The 18,660-nt window shown below is 43.9% G+C and overlaps 1 protein-coding gene across 3 annotated transcripts in view; it reads left to right on the top strand.

The window, feature by feature from the left end:
• The window catches only part of KLHL18 (kelch like family member 18), a 70,827-nt gene that overhangs the window by 1,157 nt on the left and 51,010 nt on the right, over nt 1-18,660 (top strand). The gene's annotated exons all lie outside the window — the stretch shown is intronic.

Raw genomic sequence — 18,660 nt, 5'->3', positions numbered from 1 at the left:
GGCTGGGCCTCTTGGCTGCATAGGGAGAGGGATGCTGACTGACATTAAGAGGGAAAGATATCTTAACCACCTGTTCCCCACCAGCATTCTGGTCGCAAGAGCCAGCCTCCCTCCTGTGCCTGGGTCCTTTCATGTGGAAGAGGCGTACTGTGCTGCTCCCTGGCCAAGCCACCGAACCATGTGGAGCCGTCCGGTTGGGGAAGTAATGAGTGGGGCTCCCTGTTGGGCTTTGGCTGGAAAGCGCTCAGCATCTGTGGTGACCCCTGTTTAAAAAGCAAGCAGGCCAGGCGCGGTGGCTCACGCTTGTAATCCCAGCACTTTGAGAGGCGAGAGGATCACTTGAGCGGGGGAGCTGGAGACCAGCCTGGGCTATGTAGGGAGACCCTGTCTCTACAAATAATAAAAAATTGGCTGCGCATGGTGGCCTGTGCCTGTAGTCCCAGCTATCAGGAGACTGAGGTGGGAGAATCCCTTGAGCCTAGAAGGTGAAGCCTGCAGTGAACTGTAATCGCACCGCTGCACTTCAGCTTGGGTAACAGAGCAAGACCCTATTTCTCCTATTTCTCACTTTCTCTCTCTCTCTCTCTCTCTCTCACACACACACACACACACACACACACACACACACATAGAGACAGAGAGAGAAAGAAAGAAAAAACAAAACTATGCAGAGATCCTTTTGTTCTTATTTTCTTTTTTTTGAGACGGAGTCTCGCTCTGTTGCCCAGGCTACAGTGGGGCGATCTCGGCTCACTACAACCTCCCTCTCCTGGGTTCAAGTGATTCTCCTGCCTCAGCCTCCCCAGTACACATACCACCACACCTGGCTAATTTTTTTCTATTTATAGTAGAGACGGGGTTTCACTGTGTTGCCCAGGCTGGTCTTGAACTCCTGAGCTCCAACAATCCGCCCGCCTCAGCCTCCCAAAGTGCTAGGATTAAAGGCGTGAGCCACCGCGCCCGGCCTGCTTTTCTTATTTTCTTCATGGTTAGGGAAACTTTTCTTCTTCCACATATTTGAGTCAGACCTCTAGAGATGGTAGAGTAGGATGGTTGAGTATGGCTTTGAGGCCAGAAGGATTTGGATTAAAATCCTAGTTGTAACCTTGGGCAGGTTACTTAATCTCTGTAAGGCTCCGTTTTCCAAATGTAAAAATAGGGATGATTTTGAATTCACAGCATTAGTGTGAAGATTAAATGAGAAAATTTGTGGTGCTCTTTGCATTATACCTGGCAAAATGTTTTCATCTTTTTTTTTTTTTTTTTTTTTTGAGACAGAGTCTCACTGTGTCACCAGGCTGAAGTGTAGTGGCACGATCTCGGCTCCCTGCAACCTCTACCTCCTAGGTTTAAGTGATTCTCCTGCCTCAGCCTCCCAGGTAACTGGGACTACAGGCGCCCACAACCATGCCCAGCTAATTTTTTTGTGTGTGTGTATTTTTAGTAGAAACAGGGTTTCAGTATGTTGGCCAGGCTGGTTTTGAACTCCTGACCTTGTGATCCACCCGCCTTGGCCTCCCAGAGTGCTGGACCTTGTGAGCCACCGCACCCAGCCCTTTTCATCATTCTAAACCCCTCCTGAAGGAGTTTGTTTTTCCAAGAAAGAAATGAAGTGACCTGAGAAAGGGCAAGATCTTCTCAGACGGGAAAGAGGAACCAAGCGAACTGCGAAAAAATGAGCTGGACTAAAGAAGGCAGAGAAAGTAAAAGTAAATGAGAAGTTTTCGTCCGCAGTGATTACATGGTGGAAGATGTTAAGGCCACTAAAGATTTGTCAGCAGAAAAATGATCTGATTGTGGCAGTAACACTTGGTGTAAATGGAGACTAGTGAAAAGCAGTAATAGGGGAGAATTTTTAGATTAAAATTTAGGCTGTAGGCCGGGCACTGTGGCTCACACCTGTAATCCCAGCACTTTGGCAGGCCAATGCGAGTGGATCGCTTGAGCCCAGGAGTTTGAGACTAGACTGGGCAACATGACAAAACCCTGTCTCTATTGGGGAAAAAAAAAGATTTAGGCTGTAAGGGTAAACCAGGGAACTCTTGTGAGACACGGGGAAGCAGAAAGGCATGGCAGAGTGGGATGGTCACAGATACTTCTAGATAAAGTATTAACAGTACATTTTGCCTCTGCATTTAATGCAGATCCTGAATATAGTAATCTTGTAGCAGAACATTGCTTGTTCATTCAAAGGGACAGGTAAACTATCAGACGTGGCTGGACGCAGTGGCTCATGCCTGTGACCCAGCACTTTGGGAGGCTGAGGCAGGTGGGAGGCTGAGGCAGGTGGATTGCTTTCAACTCAGGAGTTTGAGACCAGCTTGGGCAACATGGTGTAACTCCGTCTCGACAAAAATTTAGCTGTAGTGGTGTGTACCTTTAGTCTTAGCTACTCAGGAGGCTGAGGTGGGAGGATCACTTGAGCCTGAAAGGTAGCCTGAGCAACAGAGTGAGACCCTGTCTAAAAAAAAAAAAAAAAAAAATCAGACATGATTCCAACTGAAAGGTCAGTCTGAATTGCCATGTTAGTTTCAAGGATCTAGAACATAAGGACCAATATAAATATTTTTTTCTTTTTTTCCTCTCTCTTTAATAAAAAGCCTCTGGTGGGAAGGACTGGTAAAAAGGCATGGGCTAGAGCTGGACGAGACTGTAGAGAGCATTTATTTTACTGATTTTGAAAACTATATTGTAGAGCCCAGGGGGTAGCTCCGAAGCAGTATGATGGCGGGACCAGGAAAAGGGCACGCGAACCAGGCTCTGCACAACTCACTACTTGCCACCAGAGCTGCTCTGGGAAATCTGTTTTGTCTCTCTTTCTTGTCAGTCTTTCTTCAGTTTTCTGGTGACTCCACAGTGTTTTTCAAATAAACAGACACTGAGTAGCTGGTTGGAAGCTTTTTGGTGTGAGATGTTTTATTGACTGGTGGGCCTCCCTAGCAGGCAGTGGTTCTCAAACTTCAGTGAGCTTCAGAATCACCTAGTCGCCTTGTTAAAACACTAGTTTTTGGACCTCACCCCAGAATTTCTGTTTCATTAGGTCTTGCATGGGCATGATAACTCATATTTCTGACAAGTTCCCTTGTGATGCTACTCTTGGTCTGGGACCACATTCTGAGAGCCATGACTGTAGGATGATGGACCTGTCATATTCTGTGGGATATGGTCAGAGTCTGTAGATCTTTCTCCAGGCCTCCTCTTAGGTGGCATAAGCCTGGCTGTTATTCTGGGAGCCTTATGGTGGGAGAGGGCTGGAGGCTCTCCCTTCTGTATGCAGTTTCACTTAATCTCTCTAAATGGTACCACTTCCTTGTCTTCAGTGGTACCCTGATGACCCACGTCTAGAGGCTCTTATTCATCCTCTCCGAAGAGTAAACCTCCAGTCTTCTACCTGGGTGGTGATGCAGCAGTTGCTTGCCTTGGGGAGGGAGACCAGTATTTCCTGATTTCAGCCCTTCCTCATGCTTACAACTTCAGAGGAAACTGGTATTTCCAATGATTCCATTTTGGAGCGGATTCTTCAGTGGCTTGCCATCTGCAACACTTAGCATCCTCTAAGTCAGTTACTTCTCATTTGTCTTCTTCTAAAATTTTGTTAACTCTTCTAATCTGCTGTCTGTCTCTGCTTTTTTTTCCTTTGGAGCGTCGCTCTTCCTTGATCGTCAGTCTAAGAGGCAGTATCATACAGACTCTGCAGCCACACTGTTCAGCTTTGAGTTCTGAGTCTGCCACTTATTAGCTGTGAAAATGAGCAGCTTCCTTAAATGCTGGTGATTCTGTCTCATCTGTAAAATGGAGACCACCACCTATTTGAGTGTTGAGGATTCAATTAGTTAATGTACTTCAAATAATTGTAGTAAATGCTCAGTGAGTTGTGTGTGTGTGTATACATATATATATTTTTTTCTTTCTTTCTTTCTTTCTTTTGAGACAGAGTCTTTCTCTGTTGCCCAGGCTGGAGTGCAGTGGTGCAATCTTGGCCCACTGCAACCTCCGCCTCCCAGGTTCAAGCGATTCTCTTGCCTCAGCCTCTGGAGTAGCTGGTATTACAGGCACATACCACCATGCCCAGCTAATTTTTGTAGAGACAAAGTTTTACCATGTTGGTCAGACTTGTGACCTCAAGTGATCCACCTGCCTTGGCCTCCCAGAGTGTTGGGATTACAGGTGTGAGCCACCAGCCACTGTCCCTGGCCAGTGGTATATATTTATTAATAATAATTTAATGGTGTTTCATACTTTCTTCTTATTTTTTGAAACAGAGTCTCGCTCTGTTGCCCAGCCTGGAATGCAGTGGTACAGTCTCAGCTCACTGCAGCCTCCACCTCCTGGGTTCAAACAATTCTCCTGCCTCAGCCTCCTGAGTAGCTGGGATTACAGACGTGTGCTATCATGCCCGGCTAATTTTTATATTTTTAGTAGAGACGGGGTTTCACCATGTTGGTCAGGCTGGTCTCAAACTCGACCTCATGATCCACCTGCATCGGCCTCCCAAAGTGCTGGGATTACAGGTGTGAGCCACCGCGCCCAGTTATTTAATGGAGTTTCTAGGAGGAGTGGAGATATGTTCATGTGTTCAACCTGCCATTTTGAGTTTGTTTTAGCTTCTGATGAACTTTGAATGATTTTATCTGAACAAAATGTTCATTGCTTTAAAAGACTGCCAGCCACTGCGCTACTTCAATAGCTGGCTGGCACTTTACAAATGAAGACCTAAGCCCAGAAGGGGGAGGGACTTGTCCAAGGTCACAGATTGAGTTCAGCAGAACTGGGACTGGACTCTTAGTCTCTGTATTCAGGATCAAGTGTTCTTTCTTTTTTTTTGAGACAGAGTCTTGTTCTGTTGCCAGGCGCCAGGCTGGAGTGTAGTGGCGCGATCTCGGCTCACTACAACCTCCACCTCCCTGGTTCAAGCAATTCTCCTGCCTCAGCCTCCCGAGTAGCTGGGACCACAGGTGTGCGCCACCACACGTAGCTAATTTTTGTATTTTTTAGTAGAGATGGGGTTTCACCATAGTCTCAATCTCTTGACTTTGTGATCCGCCCGTCTCGGCCTCCCAAAGTGCTGGTATTACAGGCATGAGCCACTGTGCCTAGCCCAAGTGTCCTTTCATACTCTCCTGTTGCTGCTTCTGTCACTGATGGTAAATGAACTGATTTTGGGGGCTACCACATGAATTAATTTACCTCAGGTCTACTGTATTCATCCTTAATGGCATATCATTTTTTCTCTCTTCCTGAATTTAGGGAAAATGCAGAGTATTAGCAGGCATGCCACGTTCTCAAAATTCACTGCCAACCCTTGAACCTAGGCTTCATTTCCTTTTTGGAAATATTTGAAATTTAAATTCATTGGGAGCCTGTCGGATAGTGAGGTAGAGGCATGACAGAAAAGAGTAATGTATTCATTAAAACAAAAAATCACGTTGTGTATCTCCGATGGCTTGAACCTGTTATGAGAAAAAGCCATGGTCCTTTCCTTGTCAAATCATTTTATCTTAAAAGTTAGGAGGATTGTAGTGCAAGACTTCTTGGCATACAGCTTGGCCTAGGTAGAGAGATTTGAGTCCACGGAAGCTCTCATCCCCTCTTCCCAGAGTTCAGTTTCGTTTCCTTTGCTCTGGGCTGCCAGGAGCCCAAGGCTCAGGCAGCATTGTCTGATTCATCTGGGTCTAGCCAGTTGGATACACTCCCTAGATTTAATGAGTTTTTTTCTTATTCATGAGATTTGGAGCCAGATTCATATATTTATTTTTTTCCCCAAGGCTTCTGTAGGCATCGAAATTCATGTACGTATTTCTATTCTTCCTTTATCTCACACATTTATTTTCTTTTTGACTGACAGCAGAATGAGGTCACCATACCTGAGTATTATTCACAGGCCCATAAGCCTAGAGGAGAGAGGAGCTCCCTGTATAGACACACACCCTTTGTTTTGTAACCACTGATAAATGGTTCCTGAAAGATCTGCTGGCATTAGTCTTCTCAGCATTTTCCCAAGGCCCCTGCCAAGGTTTTGAACCTGGCTCTGAGAATTCAGTCCTCAGAAGGAAATGTTTTTTTCCATGGGTGAAAGGTACCGTATTAGACTATTTCCTTGTGACCCACTAAATTTAGGTACACAGTTTTCACGAAGTTGGCTTCAAGAGCTACACATCTGGAATCTTGTCTAATTTGTTGTCACTACTGGCTTTGTGATGAAAAAGTAGGTGGAGAAGGATATGAGGAAATGAAGAAAGGGCTTGTTGATGCATGCCATTATTATGTTGTGTATAGTACAGTGAGTTACACAGCGTTAATTATAGAGCTAGAATAATCATATTAAAAGGAGCTACAGTCTGGGCACGGTGGCTCACACTGGTAATCTCAGCACTTTGGGAGGCGAAGTGGGAGGATCACTTGAGCCTGGGAGGTTGAGGCTGCATTGTGAGCCATGGTTGAGCCACTGCACTCCAGCCTGGGAACAGTGTGACTCTGTCTCAGAAAAAGAAAAAAAAGAATTGTAGAGGTTCTCTGTCAAAGCTATCATTTTTCATGTATACACATGGACAGAGAGTATGGAATGAATGGATACTGGCGGGGGGGTGAGGGGGAATGGGTGAGGAATGAGAAATTACTTACTGGGTACAATGTACGTTATTCCGATGATGGTTACAGTAAAAGCCCAGGCTTCACCACTATGCAATATATCCATGATCAAAACTGCACTTGTACCCCTAAATTTATACAAATAAGAAAATTTTTAAGCCATCATTTTACAGATGTAAAAAAACCCTGAGACTTAGAGCTATTAAGGGATTTGCCCATGGCACAAAGCTCTATCCGCTGAGATCTAACACAGCTGTTTATTGGTAGAAGCCATGCTTTTACATCCTATCAGATTATTCACCTGCCTTGCTGATGTTATGAAGCAGAGTAGGGAACAAAGCATCCTTAGTGTCATTCTTGAGCACAGAGGGCAGTGATGTGAATGTCCAGATGCCACACCAACATTTTATTTCAGGAGAGAAGAAAGATGCAGGCTTTTTATACTAGTCTTCTAGCCATACGAACTCTTGACTGGTTTTTGAAATGACATTGTATTGGATAACTTGTGCTTCTGAATATTGTTCATTCTACTGACATTTTTCATGTAGTTAGGTTTCTCTCTCTCTATGTAGTTAGCTTTGTCTTTCTGTCTCTCTCTCTCTCTTTTTTTTTTCTTGAGACTTTTATGTCACCCAGGCTGTAGTACGGTGGTAGGATCACAGCTCACTGCAGCCTCAAACTCCCTGGCTCAAGCCATCCTCCCACCTCAGCCTCCCAAGTAGCTGGGACCACAGGTATGCGCCACCATGCCTGGCTAATTTTGTTTTTTTTGTAGAGATGGTGCCTTACTTTGTTGCCTAGGCTCATTTCAAACTCCTGGGCTCAAGTGATCCTCCTGCCTCAGCCTCGCAAAGTGCTGGGATTACAGGCATGAACCACCACACCTGGCCCAGCCTTGTCTCCCTTTTAATGAGCAATCAGAACTTAGAGGAAGAACATGCTCCTTGGGGAGCATAGCACTTGTTATAAGGATTTCATATCATCAAAAATTCAGTTTTTTTTTTTTTTTTTGGGACGGAGTTTCACTCTTGTTACCCAGGCTGGAGTGCAATGGCACGATCTCGGCTCACCGCAACCTCTGCCTCCTGGGTTCAGGCAATTCTCCTGCCTCAGCCTCCTGAGTAGCTGGGATTACAGGCACGCATCACCATGCCCAGCTAATTTTTTGTATTTTTAGTAGAGACGGGGTTTCACCGTGTTGACCAGGATGGTCTCGATCTCTTGACCTCGTGATGCACCCGCCTCGGCCTCCCAAAGTGCTGGGATTATAGGCTTGAGCCACCGCGCCTGGCCCCAAAAATTCAGTTTTAATCTCTTTCTGTTGAAGTTATGTTGGGGATAATGCCGTTAAATTTGTACACCAATTAAGTGAATTAGAGAGCTTGATGCTGGCTGACATGAGGGTGGCAAAGAGAGCTGGACGTACAATCTGAACTATCCGTTACCAACAAAGCAGCATTCACCATGTTCACCCTATGGCTTCTGGAGCTTGGCTGACTGGCTGGCTGGCTCGCCGGCTTACCATGTACGTTTAAGAAGCCTGTACTCAGGGATATTTCTTAACTGCAGACAGTTCCTTTATTATTCTGTACGTGAGACTCCATTGTTTGCCTGTTAGCCCCACTTGGTTTAGCTTGTAAGCTAGTTGATGGAAGATGAGACCACTTTGTGTTTCTAAAAGTATGTTCTTCCTTGCCCTTCCCAAATTACAAGCATGGCATCTACCTTTCTACTTTCGACCTGTTGAGTATTGGCACTCTTACTGCCTCTTTGGCATGGAACCAGCCAGCTGGCCTGTGGTTAGCTTAGGAAGACCTTAGGAAGAACATCCAAGGAGCTGATTACATCATTCTTTTTTCCAATTGGGGACAAAACTAGGTGAACCAAGGTGTGTGAACTAAGAGTTGACACACATTTTCTGTTAAGGACCAGATAGTAAATATTTAAGTGTTCGTGGGTAATATAGTTTCAGTTGTAGCTACATAACTCTGATGCTGTAGTGCAAAAGCAGCTATACTCAATATATAAATGAATGGGTGTGGCTGTGTTCCAGTGAAATGTTACAAAAGAAGCATGAGCTGAAGCTGTTGGCTACAGTTTACTGACCTCTGTTATATACTGATAGGGCCTCTAAGGCTTTTGGAATAGGTTACAGTTATTTATTGCCCTAGCATATACTTCTGTAGTTTCAACACAGTACTTAGGAATTGAAACATTTCTTGTTAAAGAATACAAATGAACCAGAAGTGAAAAAAATTTTCTTAGCTTACTGCAGGTGATCATGGGACTATACTTATTAGTGAGTGAATAAGTGACATAGAAATTACTGTTAAATTTAGCATCTCATTTGTAAAGCCTTGGAGCTCTGCTGGAACTTGAAGCAGAATGTTTCCAAAGTCTTAACTAAAGACGCCATGCCCCCTTTCTATCTCAGTTGAAGCTGAGGATGCTTAGCTGCTTGCAGAATGGCAGACCAGAGGGGACCCTGATGGCTCTTATGTTCCAGTGGAACAGATAATCGGTGTTCAAGGCCTTGAAGGTAAAGGTCAGAGCTTAGGCTTTTGGCAGGCAAAACAGAGGATCCGTAGTTCAAATATGACCCAATATAATGGTATGTGTGGGCAGAGTGTTTTGAATAGCTGATCAGAACACAAAAATGCTTTTCACGCCTGTAATCCCAGCACTTTGGGAGGCTGACCAACATGGCGAAACCCCATCTCTACTAAAAATACAAAATTAGCTGGGCATGGTGGTGCATGCCTGTAGTCCCAGCTATTTGGGAGGCTGACGCAGGAGAATTGCTTGAACCTGGGAGGTGGAGGTTGTGGTGAGCCGAGATTGTGCCACTGCACTCCGGCCTGGGCAACAGGAGTGAAACCCTGTCTCAAAAAGAAAAAAAAAATGCTTTTCAAAAAATAAGCTCAAGAACAGATAGATACTTGTACACCAATGTTCATAGCAGCATTATTCACAATAGCCAAAAGGTGGAAGCAACCCAAGGGTCTACCAGGATAAACAAAATACAGTATATGGCAGGACACAGTGGCTCATACCTGTAATCCCAGCACTTTGGGAGCCCAAGGCAGGCAAATGGCATGAATCCAGGAGTTCAAGACCAGCCTGGGAAACATGACAACACCTTTTCTCTACAAAAAATGCAAATATTAGCCAGGCGTGGTGGTGCATGCCCATAGTCCTAGCTACTTGGGAGGCTGAGGTGCAAGGATCACCTGAACCCCGGAAAGTCAAGGCTGCAGTGAGCCATGATTACACTGCTGCGCTCCAGCCTGGGCAACAGCAAAACTATCTCAAAAAAAAAGTATATACATTCAGTGAAATATTATTTAGCCTTTAAAAGGAAGGAAATTCTGCTGTGACATGGATGAACCTTGAAGACATTACACTAAGTGAAGTAAGCCAGTTGCAAAAGGAGAAATGTTGTGTGATTCCACTTATGTGAGCTACCTAGAATAGTAAAATTCATGAAGACAGAAATAGAGTAGTGGATGCCAGGGGCCGGGAGGAGGGGGTAAATGGAGAGTTACTGTTTAATGGGTACAGTTTCAGTTTGGGGGGATGAAAAATTCTGGAGATGGATAGTGGTGATGGTTGTAGAATGTACTTAATGCCACAGAACTGTACACTTAAACATGGTAAATTGTATGTTATTTATATTTAATCCAGTGTTCAAAAGATAGATAATTAGCTAAAGACTTGTTACCACGTGGGCGAGAGAGATTGCTTATAAGTGCTTTGTGACTGTAGACACTAAAAACAGAATTTGTCTCTGCATTCAAACCCAATAATTAGAAACATCTGATGCTAAGGAGTAATCTTTCCTACTCTATTTTTGTATTATGGTGCCTCAGCTGTTAAGAGTCAAATTATATTAGCTCAGCCCTGTAGCTGCACTTCAAGTGGTCACTAAAAGGAATTGCCTTCTAAGAGGTACATATATAGGAGATGCGGATGTCTTGTGAGCTTATTTTTCATAAGTTGATTTGTAAACTCTAAATGTCATGTAACCTTGACAGACCTATTCTGAGGACCTGCAAAACAAGCCATGCTAACATGTCTTCCAAGTAAAGGTGTGTTGGTGTCCTCTGCAAATTACAAATACATTTGTCCTGTGGGTCCTCATACTCATTATGTCTAAAATGAACATCCTTGCTCATCTTTTGTTTCCTGTGTGTAAGGAGGGCACACAATCCATCTAGTCATGCAAGTTGACTTTGGCCCATCCTCTCTTACGTGTATTTTGTGACACTCATTACAATAGTAATTATATAATTATTGATAGTGTTGTAACTTCATGAGAGCAGGGCTGTGACTGAATTATTTACTAAGGTATCCACATAATAGGTGCTCAGTAAGCCACTGTTCTAATTGAGATCCTCTTCATCTTTTACCTAACCCAGGGTTTCTTTAACTTTACTAGCATGTTGAGAGAATTCTTTTTTTTTTTTTGGAACGGAGTTTTGCTCGTTACCCAGGCTGGAGTGCAATGGCGCGATCTCGGCTCACCACAACCTCCACCTCCTGGGTTCAAGCGATTCTTCTGCCTCAGCCTCCTGAGTGGCTGGAATTACAGGCATGTGCCACCATGCCTGGCTAATTTTGTATTTTTAGTAGAGACGGAGTTTCATCATGTTGGCCAGGCTGGTCTCAAACCCTCGACCTCAGGTGCTCCACCCGCCTCGGCCTCCCAAAGTGCTAGGATTACAGGTGTGAGCCACTGCACCTGGCCTTGAGAGAATTCTTACTGACTCTCTAGGGAATGAACCTTATGCTGCTCACAGATTGTTTTTCCTCAGGCTTAGCTCTGATCTTGTTCTGCTCTGAGTGCTTTCTCATTTCATTTTCATTCAACAGGATGCTCAGCAGGTATGTCAGCACCTTCCAAGTGCCAAGCACTGTTCTAGGTGCCGGGGGTGCAGCAGTGAGCAGAGTAGGCCAAGCCTTTTTGAGTATGAACTTACATTCTAGTGGAGTGGCAGACAATAAAGAGATGGAAGATGTCCAGTGGTGTTCAGTGCCATAAAGAAAAGTAAAGCAGGAGCCAGCCACTCTGAATAGAGATCTAAATGAAGTGAGGAAGCAGTCCACGAGGATATCTGAAAGCAGAATATCCTAGGCAGAGGGAAGAGTAAGCACAGAGCCCTGAGGCAGGAGTACACTTGGTGTTTTGGAGAAACAGCAAGAAGCCAGAATGGTAAGAGTGACCATGGAGAAAAGTGGAAGGACATGAGGTCAGAGAAGTAGCCGCCCGGGTCCAGCACAGTTCCTTGCATGGTACAGTATGGCTCAGTAAATACCTTGTGAATGAATGCATGAAACCAAGCAATAATTATGTATTTATGAATGAAGGGTCAAGGCCAGGTGTTAGAGATAAGTAAGATATAGAAAAGGTGCATATTGCATGGTTCATGAAGACAGCACTGCATTTCGCTTGCACTCTCCCCTTCCTGCGGTTTAGGAGAGATGATGATAATGGCCAGAGCCAAAAGACAAATTCTGACTTGTTTTTGAAGGAAATTCTATTCTGCACACAGTGACAATCAGAGGTTAGAAATTTGTCAGCAGAGTTGAGCCGAGCTGCTTAGTTCTTGGTTGCTGTAAACGGTGCCTCTTCCTCCTGTGAGGGAAATCTTGTGTTTTGCATGTATATGGCCTAGCATTTTAAGTAATCAAGATGTCTGAGGGGTAATGGGAATGCAGGAGCAGCAGGTGGTGGCTGGTTTTTTGTAGGATTTAGGAGAGGACTGCTGATTTAACTGAATCTCTGATTATTCTAAGCTGCTCATAGAAATCCGCCAGTCACTGCCGTCTCAGACGTCAGAGGGAGAAGCTTAAGCATGTTCTGTGGCTGACAGCCATTCTGGTTGACTTCTCTAAGACCGCCAGCTATATTCTTGAGATTCAGAGTTCTGCAGACGTGGCCCCTCTCTGCTATTCTCCCCTGCTTATCCATGGTGTCCTCCTGCATCAGCTCTCCTCTGGGGCTTTGCTCTAGTGTTCCTTTGGCTTAGAGTATCTGCTTACGTCTGCCAAGCGGGGCCTTATCCTATCCATGTTTCAGGCTTTCTTCCATATTTTCTTCCTTTCCTTTCTTTTCTTTTTCTTTCTTCCCTTCCTTTCTCCTTCTCTTTCTCCTTTTTTTTTCTTTTTTCTTTCTTCAGGGTCTCGCTCTTGCCCAAGCTGGTGTAGTGGTGCAGTCATAGTTCATTGTAACCTCGAATTCCTGGGCTCAACTGATCTTTCCATCTCAGCTTTCCGAGTAGCTGGAACTACAGGTGTGTGCCACCACACTGTTAATTTTTTTTTTTTTTTTTTTTTTGGTAGCAGGCTGGTCTCAAACTCCTGACCTCAAGCAATCCTCACACCTTGGCCTCACAAAGTGCTGTGTAGCCACTGTGCCTGGCCCCTTCCATGTTTTCTTTTCTCAGGGGACCCATGCTATCTTTCTTGTGCTCTGTCCTATCACAGTGGGGGGCTGTGTGCAGTCCCATCCCTCTGAAGACAGTCTTCTCATACTCCTCCAGCTGTACGTCATCCCCCTTTCTTCCATTGTACCTTAACCCCTCACTACTCAGTGTTGTTATTGGACTAATAGCATCAGCATCACCTGGGTGGGGGCCTGTTCAAAGTGCAGAATATCAGGCCCCACTTCAGACCTACTGAATTAGAATCTGCTGCTGCTTACATCCTGTGCACACTAAAGTTTGAGAAGCATTGCCATCACACATTGCTCCTACTCACCTTACCATTCTGAACAGGATGTAGATATGTTAGAGTGTTGTTGTTCCCCTCTAGAGGTTGAACTCCTGAATCCTGAGCCATCTCTTATCTAGTATAGTTCTTAGCATGTTTCAAGCACTTAAAAGTATTTACTGAATCACCCTAACCGACCCCTGACATTATGTTTGAGATGCGTCTTCAGTTAATGCTACAGAAGTGCACTTCACTGTGCTTGGTACTTTGTAGGTGCATGAGACAGCCTGCTGTGAATGGGAGTCAGCCTCTGTCTTTGGCATTTATAGATGAGGGGGAAGATGGATATGCACCAATTATTAATAATTATGAGATAAGGCAGAGTCTGATGAATTCTCCAACTGCATAGGCACCACCAGAGGCCTAAGGGGACATCAAAGGAGTTGCCGATATTTACAGTTCTGACCGTTTCATGGAAAGGATGGTATTTAGTTGGTACATTGAAGGATTAATAGGACTTTGACAGACAGGCACAGTGGAAAGAGGCATTCCAGGCTAGGGGAGAGTGTCAGGGACCCAGGCAAGAAAGTGCACCTATACCGTTTCTCACATGAGTAAGACATACAGGAGCAAGGTGGAAGGTGGGATTGGAGAGGTAGGTTGAGTGTGAACTCCTTAAATTTTCATGGTGAGGAGTCTAGACTGTTAAGACACACCTGCAAATCAGTTGAAGTTGGTGCAGTTACATGTTCAGCGGTTCCTGAGGGCCCTGCCCTCTCATCTTCCTCCCTCTGCTCTCATTTGACCTTGCTGGTTATGGGTGATAGAAAGTTGGGGAGGGTTTAGAAGAAGTGGGAAACAGCCTGAATGTTTTAGCCAGCTGTTTATATGGGACTGGATCCCCAAGTCCGTTTTTAGTGTCAACTGGTCAGCTACTTCCTTCCTCACTCCCTTCCTGTGTTACCACCTAGTGGGGCACCCTAAAGCAGAGAGACCAGAGCTTACAGGTGTGAGCCACTGTGCCCGGCCTCGTTGTGATTCCGTCAACCGTGTTCAAAGAGTGTGCTCTAAAATGCCATCGAAACCGCAGACTGAGCCAGTATGTTTCATTATACTTGCCATCAGTTTCTTAACCCCAAGGGTTTGTGAGGACTCATCATTTCTGCTTGTGGTAGTATTATATGAACATGTGTCTCTCTGCCGATATTCCAGGCTGGCAGCCAGGTGATCAGCATTCAAGGTGAAAGAAGAATCTTCCCACTTCCATTTCCTTATACGCCACCTTGTTAGAAACCCACAAAGTAGCTAGTGTGGTTTGTTTATTTCTTCAGGACTGGGAATACACTGTTACCCTGGGAGTCAAGCCCTGTGCAGATTTACCCTAAGCCTCACCATCTTATTCTTGAGCCTTTTACTTCAGCCAACTGAATTTTCAGATGAGATGAGAGGGTCATGCTTTTCCACCTTTGAGCCCCCACTTTGACCAGCTCTGCCACTCCTGAGCCAGAAGGTCAACAGTTAAAAAGAAGTAAAATTCATCAGAAATTTTGTTGCTTGTTTATATCTCAGATGAAGTCTATTTTTAGATGAAATAGGCTTTAGAATTCATTAAGTACAACTCGGTATGAGGCACTGTGTTAAGTACTAGGATATAACTTTCTTTTCTTTGGGAAGAAGGTTCAGTCTGGATGCAGAGACATTCATTAGGGACAATATAATGTGTGCTATAGTGGAGGCTTGTACCACGTGCCACAGGAAGGAGAGAGCTGACTGCCTGGAAGTCAGAGAGGCCCCTCAGTGGAGGGAACCTTTGAGCTGAATCTTCAAAGATAAGGAATAATTCACTGGGCATAAAAATGAGGGAATAAGAATCCAACCGTATAGAACAAGACAATTTCTGGGAATTGCCAACAGTTAGAAGAGAGTCATGGTGGAGGATAAAACTGGATTGGGGCCAGGTGCAGCGGCTCACACCTATAATCCCAACACTTTGGGAGGCTAATGCAAGAGGATGCCTTAAAGCCAGGAGTTCAAGACCAGCCTGGGTAACAAAGTAAGACCCCATCGCTACCAAAAATTTAAAAATTAGCCAAGCACATTGGCATGTGCCTATAGTCCCAGCTACTTGGAAGGATTGCTGAAGCTCAGGAGTTCGAGGCTACAGTGAGTTATGATTGTGTCACTGCACTCCAGCTTGGGCAAGAGTAAGACCCTGTCTCTAAAAAAATGAAGAAAAAGAAAAAATAAACTGTTTAGGGTTTGGATCTGACTTGTAGGCAGTAGGGAGCCTCCCAAAATGGGGATTGACATGACCAGACTTGACTCATTCTGAAACAGCATTTATTCAACAAGTACTGAATATTAATTGCCTGACGATTTCAGGAAACATGAAATATACAAAGATTGCCCCTTTGGTGGAGCTCATGTTTTAGTAAGGATAGGTAAGTTAGTTACATCAGGCCACCACTATTTGCTCTTGTCAAGGTTACTAACGACCTTCACAGTGCAGAGCTAATTCATAACCACACAGATCTCCATGTACCACCCTTTATAGTCACATCCAGCCCCCTCCCACCCACCAAAATATCTGACAACCATGAATTTGTTGTCTCTCATTTTGAAAATGTTATATAAATGAAATAGAGTTCATGATCTTTTTTCACCCAGCCTAATGCCCATGAGGTCCATCCAAGTTATCGTGTGTTTTGATCTTTTTTTCTTTATATTTCTGAATAGTAGTCCATGATATGGTTGTACCATAATTTTTTAAATCATTTCCAACCACTGAAGGACATTTTTCCAGTTTTGGGGTATTATGAATAAAGCTGCTGTGAATATTCATGTACAGGATTTGGGGTGAATTTGTTTTCATTTCTCTGGAATAAATGCCCAAGAGTAGAATTGCTATATCATACTGTTTATGCATTTTTAGTTTTAGAAGAAATTGTGAAACTATTTTCCAGAGTAGCGATATCATTTTGCATTCCTATTGGCATATAGGAGTATGATGGTTAAATTTTATGTGTCATCTTGGCTAGGCAGTGGTGCCCAGTTGTTGGGTCAAGCACCAGTCAAGATGTTGCTGTGAAGATATTGTTTTAGATGTGATTAACATTTAAATTAATAGACTTTAGTTGAGTGCAGTGGTGTGTGCCTATAATCCCAGCTGCTTGGGAAGCTGAGGCAGGATTGCTTGAGCCCAGGAGTTTGAAACCAACTTGGGCAACATAGTGAGACCCCATCTCATTTAGAAATAATAATAAATTAGTAGACTTTCAGTAAAGTCAATTACCTTCCATAGTGTGGATGGGCCTCATCCAGTCTGTATAAGGTCTTAAAGAGCAGAAACTGAGCCTTCTCCTGGAGAAGCAGTTCTGCCTCAAGATTGCAAAATAGGCTGGGTGCAGTGGCTCACTCCTGTGATCCCAACACTTTGGGAGGCTGAGGTGAGAGGATTTCTTGAGCCTAGGAGTTTGAGACCAGCACAGGCAACATAGTGAGACCCTGTCTCCACAAAAAATAGAAAAATTAGCCAGATGTTATGGCACACACCTTTAATCCCAGCTACTCAGAAGACTGAGGCAGTAGGATTTATTGAGCCCGAGAGGTCCAAAGTGCAGTGAGCCATGATTGCACCATTGCACTCCAGCCTGCGTGACAGAATGAGATCCTGTCTCAAAAAAAAAAAAAAAAAAAAGAAAAGAAAAGAAAAAAGATTGCAAGATAAAAACCTACCTAAGTTGCCTGCCTGCTCACTTGCCCTGCAGATTTCTGACTCAAGACCGTAACATCAAATCTTATCTGAATCTCCAGCTTGCAAGCCCACACTGTATATTTTGGATTTGCTAGCCCCCGCAATTACATGAGCCAATTCCTTAAAAATAAATTTCTTTCTCTCTCACCCCACCTCCTCCCCCTCTCTCTCTCTCACTCTCTGCCCTTCTATCTTTCCCTTCTCCATTTCCTTTTTCCCTCCTGCTGTCTTCCCCTTTTCCTTTCTCTCCCCCTCTCTCACTCTTCTCCCTCACCTTCTCTCCCCACCTCCCTATTTTTCTCCCTCCGACTTTCTTCCCCTCTCTTCCCTTTAGTTCTGTTTCTCTGGAAAACCTGACTAATTTGAGTGACCCAATTCTTTTGCATCCTCGCCAGCATTTATGTATATCCTGTATGATCTGCATATGTACCCCAGAACCTAAAATACAATAAAAAATATATACATATATATATATATATATATACTTTTAAATTCTCTTTATTTTTATTTCTTAGTAGAGATGGGTTTTGCCATGTTGCCCAAGCTGGTCTTGAACTCCTGGGCTCAAGACCAGCTGGGATTATAGGCATGAACCACTACACCCAGCCTAGCATTTTGTATTATCACTGTTTTTTGTTTTAGCCATTCTGTGAAATCTCATTGTGATTTTTTTTTTTTTTTAAGAGTTTCATTCTTGTTGCCCAGGCTGGAGTACAATGGTGTGATCTCAGCTCACTGCAACCTCCACCTCCCAGGTTCAAGCAGTTCTCCTGCCTCAGCTTCCCAAGTAGCTAGGATTACAGGATGTGCCACTATGCCTGGCTAATTTTTGTATTTTTCGTAGAGACAGGATTTCACCATGTTGGTCTTGAACTCCTGACCTCAGGTGATCCACCCACCTCAGCCTCCCAAAGTGCTGGGATTATAGGTGTGAGCCACTGCAGCCGGCCTCATTGTGATTCTGATTTGCATTTTGCTAATGGGTAATGATGTTGGGCATCTTCTCATGTGTTTATTTGCCATCCGTATATCCTTTTTAATGGAATATCTCTTCATGTCTTTTGACCATTTTCTCGTTGGGTTGCTTTTTGTGTTTTTATTGTTGAGTTTCTAGAGTTCTTTATATATTATAGATACAGACATCTTTGTCAGGTATGGAGCTTGCAGATATATTTTTTAGTCTGCAGATTGTCTTTTAATTCTAACTGGTTCTTTCACAGAGCAAAAGTTTTTCATTTTGATTTAGTCCAATTTATTATTATTATTTTTTTTGATGGACTGTGCTTTTGGTCTCATGTCTGAGAACTTTTCATCAAGCCCTAGGTCGTGAATATTTTCTGCTGTATTTTCTAAAAGTTTTATAGTTTTAAGTTTTATGTCAAAGCTATGGTCCATTCTGAGTTAAGTTTTGTAACAGGCGTGAGGTGTAGGTTGAAGCTCTGTTGTTGTTTTGCGTATGGATTTCCAATTGCTGGAACCCCGTTTAAAATTGAAGAAACTCTTTTCTCCATCTAAATGCTTTTGTACCTTTGTCAATAAGCAGCTAGCCATGCTTGTGTCAGACTACCTCTGGGTTCTCTATTCTGTTCCATTTTTTTTTTTTTTTT

The sequence above is a fragment of the Sapajus apella genome, unplaced genomic scaffold (genome assembly GCF_009761245.1).
Source record: "Sapajus apella isolate SASKATOON/1434 unplaced genomic scaffold, GSC_monkey_1.0 scaffold38, whole genome shotgun sequence".
NCBI classification, from domain to species: Eukaryota; Metazoa; Chordata; class Mammalia; order Primates; family Cebidae; genus Sapajus; species Sapajus apella.
Note: the sequence above shows the minus strand (reverse complement) of the source record. Positions and strands in the feature narration are given on the sequence as shown.